Genomic DNA, 17,058 nt, shown 5'->3' with positions numbered 1-17,058 from the left:
ATGCTTGAGTTTCTTGACAACCTTCGCCAAAGAAAAATATCATTTTCCCAAATTTGGGTAATCAAGTTCCACATTTCTAAGAGGATAATTCAGTAAAGGCTATGTTGATGTAGGAGAATCCTAGGAATCTTGCATGTTGGAGGAATTTTGGTTTGTGGTTGTAGACTCAGTTGCTATTGGGTACAATTTATGCCTGGGAGCTTGACATACTCTGGGAGCTCAACATTCAGCATGGTCTTTGGTTGCTTGACATGGTTTGGGATTAGGAACTCGACATGGTCTCTAGAACTCGGCATGGTCTTTGGTTTCTCAACATGGTCTCTAGAACTTAGCAATGCTTGGGGAATTTACTAGTGTTCAGCTTGGTTTTGTTGACACTCGGTTTGGTCTTGGTTCTGTTAGTGTCGAGTTGTCTATGAGCCAAATTTTGGCATTTAATTTATGTATGAGTATTTAAGTTAGTGTTGTAGCCGATTTGTGGCTCGACCTATATTTAATGTAAGGGATTTAATTAGTTTTTAATGAGCTAGGACGAATTGTGACTTAGTGGGTATAAGTAAAGGGTTTTGTATAGTCTTTAGGCAGTTGTTATCATTCTATCTTGGAGAAGGAGATGAAGGGTAGATGTTAATTTTGAAAAGCTAGGGCTGCAACTTGAGAACTAGAGGATTGCTTGGTGGACTTGAGGGTACAAGTGTGGATCCTTCTTGGTGTTCTTATCTAGTTGTAGATTTGGACTAGCTAGAGTTGGTATGTGGTAATTAGATCTTGTGGAATCCTATAGAATTGGTATTGTAATTACTATTTGGCCCTAACCTGAAAGGCCTTACATTCAGGTATATTTCATGTAATCAATTATTTATTAATAAAGAGTTGTAATTTGGAATAAGATCTTATCCTGTTGTTTCTTTGTTGTATTATTTCCACTATGTGGTTATTGGCTAGTGGTTTGGACATCTCCTTTGGGGATTCTCTTTACTTGCATTGCGTCAGGTGGTATCAGAGTGAAGGTTGTTGTTGAGTGTGTGGACAGATCGTCAAAGCTAAGGCAGTTTGCACTAGGATTTGCAGAGAAGGTTGATCTTATGGAGTTGGTTGATATTTTGGATTGTTGGATCTATTTCTTAGGGTTTGCAAATATTTTTGAAGATGTCTCCAAGAAGATTGGATCCTAGGGCAACTGAGAATCTTAGTGATGCTATGGAAGAATGGATCTCAGAGAAGATTAGAGAAGAGTTTAGATATGAGATTGCATTGATGAAAAGTGATATGATTGTTGAAATTGTAAGTTCTTTAGGTGGTGTACCTAGGCATGTGGGTATTAAAGGTAGTTATGAGGAAGTTACTGAAGAATTTGAAGTTACTGGATCAGTGTGAGGATGAAACTGATCATGCAAAGAGACCTATTGGAACTAGGGCTAGTTAGTTTGCTAGACCTAGATCTCAGTTGAAGCTAGAGCATAAGATAGAGGTTTCTAATTTCTCAGGTATTTTGACTCATAAAGACCTGATTGATTGGATTGGTGAGTTGGAAGACTACTTTGAGCGTGAGGATATTGAGGATCCACTCAAAGTGAGGTTGGCACAAACTAAGTTGAAAGGACATTCAATGCTCTTTGGTGAAAATATTTACAAAGAGACAAACAAGAGGAAGGTGAAATGAAGATCTCTAGATGGAGATTGATGGTGAATAAGTTGAAGGCTAAGTTCATTCCTACTGATTATGAACTTGAGTTGTTTTAAAGGTTGCAAAATCTGAAATAGAAAGATATGTCTATGAAAGGTAATACTGAGGAGTTCTAGAACTTGACTATTTGGTTTGGTCATAGAGAATTGTCAAAGGAAAAGGTAGATTGGTACATTAATGATTTAAGATTCAATATTTAGGATGAAGTTGGTATGTTGAATATTTCTTCAATAGAGGATGCCTATTAGTATGCTTTGAAGGTAGAAGATAAGTTGAAGAGAGAAAGTCAAGGTAATGCTAGAGGGAAGGGGAAGTAGGATAGCTCAACACAAGCTAAACCGAGTGTAGAAGGTGAACCAAAACCTATTGAGCAGAAAAGAAGAACAAGTGGAGGTGGGTTTAGAGGTAATTTTTTCAAATGTGATAAAGAAGGGCATATATCTTTTGAATGTCCAATTGGTAGGACAACTACTGTTGTGAATGAGGTTGTAGTCACAGGATAGTCAACCTAAGCAAGGAGAGGGTTTGCTGGCTTGACGAATGCTGGTTGGTTAGAGGACATTGGTTCTTGTCAGAGGACTAGTTCTTTTAGGATTTGTTATAAGTTTGGTGATAAAGTCTGCAAGGTAATTGTGGATGGTGGTAGTACTGATAACCTTGTTGTTGAGGAGATGGTTTAGAAACTTGGTTTAAAGAGAGTGAGACATCCTTATCCTTATAGGATTGGCTGGTTGCAAGGTGAGCATGCTTTGGAAGTGAGGGAGTAATGTCTTGTTGATTTCTAGATTGGGCAATATAAGGATTAAGTGTTGTGTGATATTATGGACATGAATAGTTGTCATGTGTTACTTGGTAGACCTTGGTAGTATGATTGCAGGGCTATGCATAATTGTGTCAAGAATGTGTTTACTATTGAGAAAGGTGGTATGAATTTTTTCCTAATTCTTTTCAAAAATGAAGAGCTCAGTAGGAGGAACTTGACTATTGGTAGCTGAGTTAAGTTGGCAGATTCTGGGAAGGTTGGATATCAGTATGGAAATCAGAACTATTGCACGCCGAAGATGGATGTGAAGAAGCAGAAGAAGAACATCGGAAAGAGTGTACAAGTTGAAGACTTGGAGGATATGTATGTGAAAAACCAATTTGGGATTTATGTGTTGAATCCCAAAAGATGTTCTTCCAGCTGCTAAAACATCTTTTTGAACTTGGGGTGTTTGATGCAAGAGCATCCTAGGCTTTCTTGGAATCCTACATGTTGGAGGAATTTTTGTTTGTGGTTGTGGACTCAGTTGCTATTGGGCACCATTTATGCTTGGGATCTTGACATACTCTAGGAGCTCGACATACACTATGTTGTTTGACATGGTCTTTGGTTGCTCGGTATGGTCTGGGAACTCAACATGGTTTGTGGATCTCAAAATGGTTTGGGAACTCGACATGGTCTCTAGAACTCGGCATGGTCTCTGGAACTCGACAATACTTATGGAATTTACTAGTGTTCATCTTAGTTTTTTGACACTCAATTTGGTCTTGGTTTTATTGGTGTTGAGTTGTCTGTGAGCCAACTTTTGGCATTTAATTTATATGGGTGTTTAAGTTAGTGTTGTAGCTGAATTGTGGCTTGACCTATATTTAATGTAAGGGATTTAATTTAGATTTTAATGAGCTAGGCCAACTTGTGGCTTAGTGGATATAAGTAAAGGGTTTTGTAGAGTCTTTAGGTAGTTGTTATTATTCCATCTTGGAGAAGAGGATGAAGGGTAGATATGAATTTTGAAAAACTAGGGCTACAACTTGAGAACCAGAGGATTTCTTGGTGGACTTGAGGGTACAAGTGTGGATTCTTCTTGGTGTTCTCATCCAGTTGTGGATTTGGACTAGTTGGAATTGGTGTGTGGTAATTGGATCTTGTGGAATCTTGCAAAAGTGGTATTGTAATTGCTATTTTTATTTGGTCCTAACTTGGAAGGCCTTACAACCGAGCATATTGCATGTAATTAGTTATTTATGAATAAAGAGTTGTGATTTGGTATTAGATCTTATCTTGTTGTTGCTTTTTTGTATTGTTTCCACTATGTGGTTATTGGCTGGGGGTTTGGACATCTCCTTTGGGGATTTTCCTGCCTTGCACTGTATCATATATGCCTTCATCCTTGCCATTTGTCTTCTGGATAAGTTTTCCTACACAAAAGTGTTATGAGGAAAATGATTAAATCTTGAAAGGTAATTCGTAGTATGTATTCACTAGAACTAATGTTGTAGCTATCACTATTTTAATCTCCTTGAATGCTTTCTTCGTGGGTGTTGTTTATTCAATTTTGGCATCTCTTTGAGCATATCATTAAGGGAACATTCCATCTCCGCAAAATCACTTATCAATTTACAAACAAAGTTGATCTTCCCAAAGAAAGACTTCAATTCTTTTTTGTTATTTGCTAGTACCAAATCCAAAATAGCCTCCACTTTGGATTAATGGAATTGCTAGTGTCAATGTTATGTGTCCTACGATTATCCCCTTTGTGACCTTGATAGTACACTTTATTGGGTTAAGTGAAATCCCATATTTTTGACATGGATTTAACACTTGTTTGAGATTCTCCATATGATTACCTCTACTTCTCAAAAACATTATAAGATCATCCATGTAGATCACAATACTCTTATTAACCAATTTCTTAAACCTGACATCCATGACCTGCTAAAAGGTAGCATCTGCATTGATCAATCTGAAAGGCACACATCTATATGAAAATGTTACCTATTTAGTAGTGAATGCCATTTTCAGTCTGTCCTCTTCCTAAACCATCACCTAATTGGAATCAGAGTAACCATCCAAGAATGACATCGTCTTAGATCCATTCACAATTTGCAACACCTCATCAAGTGAGGGTAAAGGGTAGTTGTCTTTCTAAAAAGATAGATTAAAATTTATTAAATCAACACAAAGGCTAATTTCTCCACTTTTCTTATGTACAAGTACAAAACTTGCAACTCATGCAGAATTTAAAATCGGGAAAATAATCCTTGCATCCAAGAACTTATGTAACTCCTTCCGAATCAATGACTCAATGATTGGGTTGACTTGCCTTTACTACTAATGAAATAATTTAGCATCTAGTTTAAGAGGTATGTTATGTGGGATTACTCTTGGATTGTAGATTTTCAAAACTTTATAGCTCCAGGCTATGATGTCTTTATACTTAGTCAACAACTAGATCATGTCTTCCATTTCTTGTTCAATTTAGCCCTTGCCAATTTTCACCATCTTCAAGTGCCCTCAATATCCAAATTATACGAATTGCAATCACTGGTACCCTCCTCAAGATGTGTTTTTTTCTACTATGTCAATTTGTTTTTGTTGAATATTCTTTCTAACTTGACCATTCCATTGGGGATGGTGTTTGTTTTCATATTAACAACTTTTCCCCCATCCTCAACCTCTAACTTATCATCACCTTCTAGATTTTCATCTATCATTTTCCCTTGGAATATTTCATTACACATTGTGAATTCAAGGACATGTTGATAATCTTGGAACACCTAAAAATTTGTGAAAAGTCAAAGATAGAGGAAGAAACGACCAATTCTACAAAGAACCTCTTCATTTTGGTTCTCTCTGTAAGTTGCAATGCACTTTTCGAGATGGCTAATATGTTAGCAACATAATTTCTTCTTCCAAGAATCAACACTATGTTAAAATCTTGAAAGTCATCAATCAAATCCCAAACTCTCTTCCTATAGGCAAGCAATCACTTATTATTACATGAATACACCCCTTTGACTTTCCATATTACTAACTAAGAATCTCCTTCAACTATGAGTACCTTGACATTTTTCTACAATGCCATTAAGATGCCTCACATTAGAGCTTTGTATTCTACAATATTGTTAGTGCATATAAATTGTAACTGACAAGCAACGTAAAAGGACTTACCTCTATGATTAATCAACTTGATACAAACCCCAACTCCTTATTTGCACTTGGATTCATTGAACTTTAGTGTCCATGCCCCAAAATCCTTAGTGGATTGATTCTTGATTCTTGTTTTGGCTTTAGCTGATGTTTTGGTCTTGGAAGATTCTTTGTGAGTATTTTTCAAAAGTGATATTGTAACAAGGAGAATGTGGGTCAAGAGAAGAGTATTTTTTTCTCCTCATGTACCATGTTCTTGAGATTGCTAGAAAAAGGCTTTGTGTGCTCATGTTGTTTTGATTGTGTATCTTCAATTAAATCCTTAAGTTGAGAGGTATTTGATTCATCATCAAGAGTCACAAAAAACCCAACCTCAACCTTGCACATAACAGTGCTTCCCTCACCTAGGTATAAAAGCATCTGACCCCTCATGAGGTGGTAATCTTCCTCCATTGGAGGATATATCATTATAGGAGGCCTTGAGATAATTTTCATCTTATGCCTTGCCTAGCTTAGGGGATTTTTCATCCATATCAATATCCTTATCTTTGGACATTTACATTTTTGGAGGTCCAAAAATCCCATTTTAACCTAATTTTCTACAATTTCTACATTTTTTGTGTTCTTTGTTGTCTATTTTTTTGGCTGTCCATTTTTTTTTTTTGGGCCTATGTGAGATTTTTTTTCAATAGAATCATCAAGTACATCTGCATTTTTAATGAATCAAAAAACTTTAGATGGCTATCTCATTCATGCTAAAACTATTGGTACTGCATCTTTAATAGAAAACAAGAAGTAATTTCTTCCACACACCATGCACTATTTATCTTAGAGTTCATGCACCACTTATCCTCCATGCATCATTTTAACTGAAAGTTTTTGTTTGATCCACTAAAGATGATTTCACATGCGAATTAACATGCATTGATTCAAATAGTTTAGCATAGTCCATAATAAGGGGATTCATTTGAATTATTCATGTAAACTCCACCTTCTCATTCTTGAATATTAGTTTTAGTAAAGCAAAAAAATTTCATCACTATCTTAGTCATGTACAATAGTTGTTACGTTGAAGTCTTAGGTTATTAGCTTGTAGTTTTAAGTATTTGTTAGCTTTGACTATAGCTGAATGTTTAGTCATGGAAGTGCATGGATATGCCTCAATAAATAAGGCAATTATAATGTGATTTAGGGTGTGAAGAACATGAATAAAGTTTTTTTGAGTTCTTTATTTTTCCATTCTGTTGCAACATCGTGTTTTGATTTGATATTGTGCTATAGTAATTTGGTGTTATATTTCCAATTTCTTTTCTAACAATGTGGTATTAGAGCTCATAATTCATCAAGAGGAAGAGGAAGATCAAATTTTAGAGGAAGAGAAAGATGCAGAGCTAGACAAGTGAATACAAATCAAGGAGGAAGGACAAATTAGCCTAATCAAAGCTTCAATAACAGAGGATGAGGTAGAAACCAACAGTCATCAAGGTTTGATAAATCTAATATCCAGTGTTCATATTGTAGGAAGTATGGTCATTTGTCTAATGAATGCAGGAAGAAACAAGTAGATCTAGATAGTCATAGTGCAAATTATTCAGATGTATTTGAAAGTAATTCAGGCAATTTATTTATAACATGCAATGTGGCACAAGAAATTTGTAAGGATGTATGGTTTTTAGATAGATGTTGTAGTAACCACATGACATGAACTAGAGAATTATTTTCTAATTTGGATGATTTTACTAAATCTGAAATAAAATTGGGAAATGATAGCCTACTGCATGTAATGGGAAAAGGTATTATTAATGTATTGGCTAAAAATGGAGAAAAGATATTTATTCCCGATGTTTATTATGGGCTTGTACTAATGCATAATCTTATTAGTATCAATCAATTAATTGAAAAGGGGTATAAAGTTATTTTTAAGGATAATACATGCACAATCTTGAATGGAAAGTCTAGAGATAGGTTGATTGCTAAAGTTGAGATGAGCAAGAATAGGATGCATCCTCTTTAGATCCACTGTATTCAAGGAATGATAGAAGCTAACTTCAAGACATAAACCCTAGATTAGACATGGTTGTGGCATTTGAGGTATGGAAACCTTCATTTTGATGGCTTGATTTTATTGCAGAAGAAGAATATGGTAAAATGTTTGCCTCCTATTATAATGCCTACTAATTCTTGTGAAAGTTGTATAATGACAAAACAAAAAAGAGAAAGTTTTCATGTAGGAAGTTTGATTAGAGCAAGAGATCTTTTGGAGTTGATTCATATTGATATATGTGGTCTAATGCGAACCCCACATTTGGGAGGAAGTTTATATTTTTTGACATTTATTAATGATTTCAACAGAAAAACTTGGATCTATTTCTTGGAGGAAAAATCTAAGGCTTTCAATAAGTTTAAGGAGTTCAAATCAATGGTAGAAAAGCAAACCAGATTATTCATCAAGGTACTCAGATCTAATAGGGGTGGTAACAATAGTTCTAATGAACTCTTGGATTTTTGTAGATATCATGGGATCAAGGAACATTTTACAACTAGATACACACCACAATAGAATGGTGTAATAGAGAGGAAAAATAGAACCATAATGGAAATGGCAAGGAATATGTTAAAGGCAAATAATTTATCTAATGAATTTTGGGATGAAGTTGTTGCATGTGTGGTATATATCTTGAATAAAAGTCCTACAAAGAGCGTGAAAAGATAGAGTTCCACAAGAAGCATGGAATGGTATGAAACATTATGTATCTTATTTTATAATTTTTGGTTGTGTCACATATGTTTTGGTTCTAGTTGAATTAAGAAGAAAATTGGATGATAAGAGTGAAAAATGTATTTTCATTGGTTATAGTGAGGATTCAAAATCGTACAAATTATATAACCCTATTTCAAAGAAGATGATTACAAATAGGGATGTCATATTTAAGGAGGAAGAAGCATGGGATGGAAATATTGATAAGGTAATCACAATTAGAGCACCAATACCTAATGAAGAAGAGCATGAAGAGCAAGTGGGTCAACCAAATCAAGTAGGACCAAGCACTCCACAAAGAAATCATGGACAAGGTCAATCATCAAATCACAAAAATCAGCACACTCCAAGTGTAAATAATACACCTTCTATAAGAAAAGGTAAAAAGATGAGAAGTTTGAAAGATATATATGATCAAGAAGAAGAGTTTGGATTTTGGTTCAAATTTTGTTATCCATTGTGTTTTGAAGCAGTGGTTAAGGAGGAATGTTAGATCAAAGCCATGGATGATGAAATTGAATCCATTGAAAGGAATGATACATGGAAGCTTGTAGATCTACTTGAAGGTAAGGATTGTATTGGAGTTAAATGAGTCTTTAAAATCAAATTTAATGCACAAGGTGAAGTTGAAAGGTGTAAAACTAGATTGGTAACAAAGGATTTTTCACAACAATATGGTGTAGATTATAATGAAATATTTTCTCTAGGTGCTAGACTTGATACAGTTAGAATGTTTTTAGCTATAGCTGCACAAAATGGTTGGAAATGTTTTCAAATGGATGTGAAATCAGCTTTTTTGAATAGTTTTCTTGAGGAAGAAGTTTATATTCAACAACCACCAGGATATGAGGTACATGGGCATGAAGCTAAAGTATGCAAATGGAAAAAGGGTTTGTATGGTTTGAAGCAAGCTCTCGGGTGTTGGTATAGTAGAATTGATTCATATTGATAAACAATGGTTTTTGTAGGATTCTTAATGAACCTACCTTATACACAAAGATCAAAAAAGAAGGTCAATTTTTGATTGTATGCTTATATGTTAATGATTTGATTTTCACTAGAGTTTTATCTGTATACATGTTTAAGAAATCAATAATGAAAGAATTTGAAATGAATGATTTGAGTTTGATGAGATATTTTCTTAGTATTGAAGTTATTCAATCTGATAAAGGGATTTTCATTTGTCAAACAAAATACACCAAAGATGTGTTGAGAAGATTCAATATGTTGAATTGTAATCCAACACCAACACTAGTTTTAACTGGAAAAAAGCTTAGCAAAAATGATGTTGGGTCATATGTTAATTCAACTTTATTCAAGAAACTTGTTGGGAGTTTGATGTATCTCACAACTACAAGGCCTAACATTGTGTATGGTGTTTGCTTGATCTCAAGATTCACAAAGTCACCAAAATACTCACATTGCAAGTTGGAAAAAGGATACTCAGATATATTGTAGGTACAAAAGAATATAGAATATTAAATTTCAAAAGTATCGATTTCTCTTTGATTGGTTATTCTGATAGTGATTTTCTAGGTAATATTGATGATGGAAGGATCATTTATAGATATACATTTCATTGTGGCATGGGTGCAATTTCATGGGCATCAAAGAAGCAACCGATAGTAACAATTTCATCAGCTGAAGTGGAATATGTAGCAGTCACATTAGCAATATGCCAAGCAACTTGGATGAGAAGAATTTTGAAGGATCTACTACAAAAACAAGAGAAGGTAACATGAATTTTTTGTGATAATGAATAAACAATCACACTTTTGAAGAATCATGTTTTTCGCAAAAAGAGCAAGCACATTAATGTCAGCTTTCATTTCATTAGAGAGTTGGTGAACAATGGAGAAGTTCATCTTGACTATTGATGTTCTAAAGATCGGTTAGCTAATATCTTCACTACGACATTACCAAAAGAAAGTTTTGTTGGAAATCTAATTGAAAAGATCACCATTGAAGAAGAGAGATTGTTTGCAAAGAGGGAGATTGTTGATAAAGAATGTTTTCAATCATTGTTTTGTCACTCATGTCAAACCTGTTATTTGTTGGAATGACAATTGCTTATAAGATCCAAGTACTATCACTTAGTTGATTGATGAAGAGGGTTTAATCAATAAGATGTAACAAAAGCACCTAAGGGAAAGGTTGAGTTATGGTTTTGTAATGAAGTACAAGGATCAGTTAAGACAATGGTAAAATGATGTATTGGTAATATACTTGAAGATACAAAGGTTGGCTACACTTAGAAACTTTGGAAGAATAAGTTGTAACAAAGCTGTCTACAAAGCTTGACTAAGTTCATTAGTATATGCCAAGCAAGCTAGTTCATGTTGAGTGGATTTTCAATTAGTGCCGAGCAAATGTAAACTGTAGTGTGTGCTGAGTGAAATAGAAGGAGTTGAGCAAGTTTAGGTGCCAAGCAAAGTAATAGGTGCCGAGCATAAGAAAAACTTAGTTGATGCCAAGTGAATCCATAGTAGGTGTTGAGCATTAGTAAAATGTAGTTGGTGTCGAGTAACACAGTATGTGTCGAGCATCAAAAATTCAACAGTGCCAAGCAGCTGCATTATATGAAAAGTTAAAGATTCACCAGATCTGAGCCAACAAGTTTGTTACCTTGAATTTTATGAACCAGATGGAGGATAAGGATGATGAGCTGGTGGTACATAATTTTAGGTAAACTATTTTTAGGCAAATTTAGGAGAATTCTTCATGATGTTTCTAGAAGGAACAAGACATGGGGTAGATTCATCGAATCCCACCTAATCCATTCGATATGAAATTATAAGCAGGAAGACTAAGAGCAAGAAAATTATTCCAAACTTCTATTTAAGGAGTCACATGCCAAGAAGCAAGAATTGCTAGGTTGAAGTGGTTGAAGAGTGTCAAGGAGAAGTCATTGAGAGGAAGGAATAGAGCACATAGACTTTGCTTCGATAAGTGGCCGTATAGGAGATTACACTGGTACATCGAGCATGGAGACTCAAGGAGATGAAGCTTGAAAGGAGGACAAGCTATCAAAGTTGCAGAGACTGAAAGCCAGGGAAATTTGAGATCTGAACTGAGATTTGAAATATGCAAGTTAAGTTGTGATTTGTATCAAGTCAAAAGCCCTTGTTGTTACTCTCAAACAATTGTACCTGTTAGGGTAAAATCCTATGGACTTAATTTGGTTTAACAACCATTTGGAAATCCTTTAACAAGGTGTCATTCCAAGTGAATGTTCTAAAGTCCTCTAACCAAGCCCACTTTTAATAGGGTGGTTGAAATTCTTTAACCAGGTGACATTTAACAGTGTGCTGTAGCCTTTAACGAGGCATGCCTTTCAGAGGGCATCACTTCAGAAGAGTGAGAATTGAGTAGCATGTTACTGGTGGTTTTTCCCAAATTGGGTTTCCACATAAATCACTGTGTTATGTGTTGATTCTTCATGTGTTATTATTGCATGTTGATTTTACAGTAACTTGTTAAGTAGGAAAGTTTAAGCTTGGATGCATGATTAGTTTGAAGAGCTCATTTTAATTTGTGCAAAAGTTTTATCAGGACATTTGGACCTTGAATAACTAATTCACCCACCCTCCCCAAAACCCATCGCACCCCCCCCCCCCCCCCCCCCCCCCTTCTCAATTATTCTAAAGCATTTCTAACAAGTTTTGAATGTCTACAAGAAAATCTGGGAGTAATTGGAGATGAATAAATTAAGGAGGAATGATAGAAAACAAGAAGTAATTTCTTTCACACACCATGCACCATTTATCTCAGAGTTCATGCATTGCTTATCCTCCATGCACCATTTTAACTAAAAGTTTATGTTTGATCCACCAGAGATGATTTTGCATGTGAACTAACATGCAACAATTAAAATAGTTTAGGATAGTCCATAATAAGGAGATTCATTTGAATTATTCATGTAAACTCCACCTTCTCCTTCTTGAATATTAGTTTTAATAAAACAAAAAATTTCACCACTATCTTAGTCATGTATAACAACAGTTATGCTAAAGTCTTAGGTTATTAGCATGTAGTTTTAAGTATTTTTTAGCTCTGACTATAGCTGAATGTTTAGCCATGGAAGTGCATGGATATGCCTCAACAAATAAGATAATTTTAATGTGATTTAGGGTGTGAAGAATATGAATAAAAAATTCTGAGTTCTTTATTTTTTTGTTTTGTTGTAGTAGCGTGTTTTGATTTAATATTGTGTTGTAGCAATTTGATGTTATTTTTCTTCCTAACATCTAACACATTCAAATTTTGAATGTCCATAATGGTGGTGGCAGAAAAAACTAGATAACAACAAAGTATATAGGTATGTGTCCTCTCCAAGGTATTTTAGATTCTTTACCATACCATCCATAAATTATTGGAATGCTTTACTTTTGAGGGAATATTCTTGTAGACCTACAACTCGGCTATCCTTAGATAGCTCATAGTCCCATACCTTGAATTCTAACACTTAGTAAGAACCTAGATTAGATTGAGAGAACAAAATTTCATTAGGCATGTTATATTCTATGATCATTGTTTTCAGCTTGAACTCTGTGTCAATCTTAATCTGAGTATTCAACCCCTTCCTAGGTTAAAAAAACTATGTAATTGTTAGAGAACAAATTGTCCTCCAAGAAAGTGCATGCAAATACAACCCTGAATGCCCAAGTGAGAGGACTAATCGACACCAACATTTGGACAGGTGATCATTGGATTGATAACCTTCCTCTAAATTTTATCGGGTACAGCTCCCCGTGTGAGATATTCAGTGAATTAGGTATGGATGCTTTTGACTAGAAAGCACAAAAAGATTTCAAACATCTATCTATAAATACAACATAGATGTGTAAACTTAATGACTGAAAAGAAAGAAAACAATATACAACAAATTACACAAAATTCGTTTGTTGTATACTGTATTACAAAAGACAAAGATCAAAGGAACAATTTCCATTCTCTTGAGAAAAGAAGAATAAAAGCTTAAAAGAGATCTTGATATCAAAATACGTTCAGAAAACAACATCGGATGCACTTAAAGAAAACTGAAGGTTATGAAAAGATAACAATCAATGGAAAGTAAACTATCTAAACACAAAGTTCTAGTTGTAGTCATCTTTCAAATCTCCCTTATTTAAGATGTAAAAGACAACACAGATCTTATTACATGCTGCATTAGATTTACTATCAAGAAGAAAATAAAAACTCCCTCCCATACATTATATTTTGAAATCAAATTTCTCTTTAATCACTAACACAAAGTCTAGCAAGTAAAGCTCTGTTCTGCTACAACTCCAAAGTTTGCATTCTTCTCCCTCAGAAAAATAGAAAATCTCTCTCTGAAAAATCAAAACCCTCCCCCTACAGTAGCATAAAATCTCTTGCTTGGAAAGGAAAAAAAATGGAACCCTTTGAACTTCTACCCTTGACCTATTTATCTTCTTCTCCTGGCGGTTTCAGTTCAATTCTTATTAACTGATTATTGGAAAAGCTTGATCATTAATATTTCACTCTCCTTTATCCCTCAAAATCTTCCCATAACCGATAGATTCTAATGTACTCATAATATGAGATTCACCTATATAGTCTGCCCATATTCTTAATATTTGGTCACTTTTAATTAATGACACTGCACAAGAAATGACAAGTAATCTTGAAGAGATTATTGACACCTGGCTCTACACCTGTCCATTTGAAAGTTATCAAGCATTGAGTATCTATCCAAGCACCATAATCCATGTGTGTGTGACTTGGCATCTACGTCTCTCTATATTGGAGTCTGCAGTCTGAAACCAAATGATTGTGCAGATTGATGACTTTAATCAAAATGTATTTTCCATTATGTTGCATTTTAAAATTCCATGGCCCTTTCGCATATATTGTTACCATGTATTTGTTGGCATTTTATCTAACATTTCACTTGCCCTCACGTGACATATTGTCCACCATTTGAATGTGTAAGACTTCATAGATGAGAGGGAGAATCAAGTTTGGTGCCACAAATCACCACCCATATGATATCTTTATCAACTTCTTCACAGTCAATACCTTGCTCTTTTACTCTCATGATGAACAGTGCGTAGAACATAGCTTTGATCGAGATGATGGACGTAGATGTACCATTAAAATTTGTGTATATTCTTGCGGGCTTTTTGCATGTGGAGGTTGAAGATGTGCAATATGTAGGAAACACCTTTCACTGTTGAAACCATAACAATCATTATGGATACTTGAGCCTTATTTATAGGCGTGCTCGATGAATGATGTGAGCATTTCTTGAGTTGGAGATTTAATATGCCTTGTCTGCATACATATGGGATCGTTGAACCATTTGGAACCTTTTAGTCGAGCATAATATAGCTAGTATTCATCAACAATGAACTCCTTGCACAACAAGGGCACTACAAAATTATTATCCTTCGCAGTTATGGTAATGAGATTTCGGTGATGACATACATGCAGTTATCACTATCTCTCCTATTCGACTGGTGTTGAACTGATCATAGGAGCATGAATGTTTTGTTTTGGTGGAGTCAGAGATATGAGCAAACATAAATTTGAACCCTCCCGTGTTCTATCATAATCTCTAGTTTATTGATTCAAACCAAATTCAAGAGGCTTTCATCTCTTCTCCTTGATGAGGAAGAATTTGGCTCTTTCTCTTCACCAAGCTGATTTCATGCATGTTTCTTCACATTTTCCTTCATCAAACTGTTATCAGGTTAGAGAAGAAGTTTATTTTTATTTTTATGAAATGTAAGACCTCCATTCGTAATTCAAACTACCATTCTTGTTATCTTTTTGTTAAGAAAACACATGGATTGTTGTGGCTCTAAATGTTCGATCATGATATATATACTTTAAGATATCATGACAGTGTCAACTCATGGATGCTCGCAAGCTACTCCCTATGTTCCAAAATGTTTGGGAATCAAAATGGAGATGCTTGCTCAGCTTTGGCTATCCTTCTTTCTTTATAAGCCAATGTTAAGTTTAAGCTGTGACTAAGTCTGTAGGCAGATTCTAAGTTTTTTAAAAAAATGACCTTCCATAAACATCAAATGAGGTATAATTAACACTGTTGCAGCTATCAAACAAATTTGCACTTTGTGAGGAAAGTCTGAAGCTGAGCTTTCGAAGTTCCATGCTATTATAATATGGAGGCCCGATATTTAGACTTGACTTGCGAGCTTTTAGACATTAATTATTGTGAAGAGATCCCATTCTTGGAGTCGACACTTGTCTCTGACTAAATCCATGAATCCTTTGAATTATCATAACCTTTCCAAACTTCTGAACTTGATTCTTTGAAAAGGACTACACTCTTGAACTAATGAACCCACTCCTTGAATTAGATTCTGAACCTATAAAGACCATGATTAACTTTAGTGAAGATACCCGAACTAGTTTGATCTTGGGAGAAACTCATCAAGTCATTCTGAACCCAATTTGAAATGTCCCTCTAAAACAATGAAATGTGACTTGAGCCATGAATTCTTGGAAATCTTCATCATTAAAAACAGTTAGATTCTGAAAAAAAGGAACATTAGGAGTGGATTTATTTTCTTCCTAGAATATATTTCTCCTTTCTAACTTCCTCATCAATGTAGTGTTGCTGTCCGCAAAGGTATTCTTTCATTGGTGGAGTCTTTATAGATTTCATACCACTAAGAATCAAGGCATCATCCAACCTGATTGCTTCCTTTTGTGCATGCACCAAATTTTGCACTCCAAGACATTGTAACCAAAATTTGACTTCAACATTCATAGCAGCAATAAAGAAGCATACTTAATTAATTTCATTAGGTTGTTGGGCTAGAAGGATTTTACCAACACTCTGGTTAAATCTGTCAATGAACTCCGTTATAGATTCATCCTCTTTCATCTGAATTTGAAAAATATTTACCAACAATTGATAAGAATTAACTGTGGGTTGAAATCTCTCAAGGAATCTCTCCTTAAGATTGTCCCAAGTTGTGATACATCCACCTTGTAGATTCTGAAACCATTATGCAGCTTTTCCCATAAGGCTTTGAACAAATAATCTAATGAACACATCTTCTTCTTGCACACCAAGAATCCCACATGCAATAGTAATTTCTTTGATGTGATCAGTCAGATCTTGCATTTTGCCTCCATGAAACTTGCGAAGGTATTCCCGTGATCTTTTGGGTAAAGCTGAATATCGGGCCAAGGTAAATGGTCCAATCCAAGCCCCCCATGGCTGAGTTGCAATCATAGCCATAACACACACTGGAACTCCAAAGTCAAAGATTCAATAGTTTCAAAACATAGAGTCACCAATCTTCTGCACACAGAGATAATTATAAATTTGAGGAAGCAAGGTTAGGCAATGATCTTCATTCGAATTGCTAGTAGAGTCGCCAAAAATCTATTACTGAACAGATTGTCTTCCAAGAAAGTGCGTGCAAATACAACCTTGAATGCCCAAGTGAGAGGACTAATCGGCACCAATAGTTGGACAGGTTATCATTGGATTGATAACCTTCCTCTAAATTTTATCGGGTATAGCTCCTCGTGTGAGATATTCAGTGACTTAGGTATGGATGCTTTTGACCAAAAAGCACAAAAGGATTTCAAACATCTATTTTTAAATACAACGTAGATGCATTAACTTCATGACTGAAAAGAAAGAAAACAATATACAATGGATTACACAAAGTTTGTTTGCTGTATATTGCATTA

The sequence above is a fragment of the Cupressus sempervirens genome, chromosome 6 (assembly GCF_028749045.1).
Source record: "Cupressus sempervirens isolate cs-2001-9-10 chromosome 6, ASM2874904v1, whole genome shotgun sequence".
Taxonomy (NCBI): Eukaryota; Viridiplantae; Streptophyta; class Pinopsida; order Cupressales; family Cupressaceae; genus Cupressus; species Cupressus sempervirens.
Note: the sequence above shows the minus strand (reverse complement) of the source record.